Below are 1,063 nucleotides of genomic sequence, written 5' to 3' on the forward strand. Positions count from 1 at the left end.
GGTTTAATTTAATTTGTTTTAAGTAAATGAAGTGGGTGATTTAGATGTAAATAAACCTCTGTTAATAGTTAATAAAGGATGGTAAATTCAGCAGTAATGGTGAATAAACTGGGTAMTAATTGTGCCAGGTCTGACCCGATGTGTTCAGCTCACAATGTTCTGCTTCTGCTCTTTGTTTTCTACAATAAACAAAAAGCAGACATGTTCAGACTTGAATATTTTAATAATGTAGATTTAATTTTAGTTACTGATTCTTGTTAAAAACAAGTTAATGTTTAGTTGTTTTTCAGTAAATCCAGATGGTTTTGGTTGGATTCAAATGTTCTCCAATGTGAAACCAAAGTTATTTCAATCTGAGAGCCTGATCTGATGGATGGTTTATCATCATGTGTGGTTAGTTAACTGGTTAGTGTACCTCTGGTTACCATGTTAACCTTGTTGAGTCAGGGCTGAAGTCTGGACTAGTCCTGGCATGTCTGCAGACAGAAAGATGCAATCAGCTGTTTCCAGMCTGTAGCAGCTGTTGCTGATGACTCAGCCCTGCTGGTTCTGATAGGTCCAGGTCTGTGGGCTGGGTCCCGGTCTAGTCCTGACATGTCTGAGGAGAATATAAGAGCTGCAGTTCTGCCGGCTTCCTCTCTGAACGCACTTTGTCTGCTTCTGTTGCACAGGATGGGCTGCTGAGACCACCGGCTTGTAAATAAAGGTAAGAATTTAAATCCTGACAACTTTTAGAGCTGATTCGTTAGAAAGTAACTGACGTTATTGACTTGTTTAAATCTTTATTGTGTCGTTTTTCAAGCAGAACTAAACGTTTTTCTGAAGTTTAGAAAAGTGTTTAACATTTAGTTAAAAACAACTTTAAACAGCTTGAAGCTAAAAACTTTGTTCCTGTAAGAAACAGGAAGTAAAAATACTTTATTTGCATCATCGCAGCAGCTTAGAAATAAACAAAACACAAGAAGAAAGTGTGTAAAAATAAAAAGACTAAAGCCAATATTAAAAAATAAAAAATGTGAATGAGAAGTAGATCTAATAAATTTAAAAGCTTGGAGAATAAATC

General features: G+C 35.9%; 2 protein-coding genes across 5 annotated transcripts in view; both read left to right on the forward strand.

The window, feature by feature from the left end:
* nup107 (nucleoporin 107) overlaps positions 1-1,063 on the forward strand; it is a 24,231-nt gene that overhangs the window by 15,594 nt on the left and 7,574 nt on the right. The window lies entirely within an intron of this gene.
* The window catches only part of mdm2 (MDM2 proto-oncogene), a 12,404-nt gene that overhangs the window by 1,935 nt on the left and 9,406 nt on the right, over positions 1-1,063 (forward strand). For 3 of the 4 annotated variants that reach the window (XM_014032884.1, XM_014032887.1, XM_014032886.1), the window contains exon 2: positions 672-706. The gene's annotated coding sequence lies outside the window, so the exon portion shown is untranslated. Of the gene's footprint in view, positions 1-451; positions 707-1,063 lie in introns of those variants that run through there. The other variant, XM_014032885.1, reaches the window with a different exon arrangement.

Source organism: Austrofundulus limnaeus, unplaced genomic scaffold (genome assembly GCF_001266775.1).
Source record: "Austrofundulus limnaeus strain Quisiro unplaced genomic scaffold, Austrofundulus_limnaeus-1.0 Scaffold1566, whole genome shotgun sequence".
Taxonomy (NCBI): domain Eukaryota; kingdom Metazoa; phylum Chordata; class Actinopteri; order Cyprinodontiformes; family Rivulidae; genus Austrofundulus; species Austrofundulus limnaeus.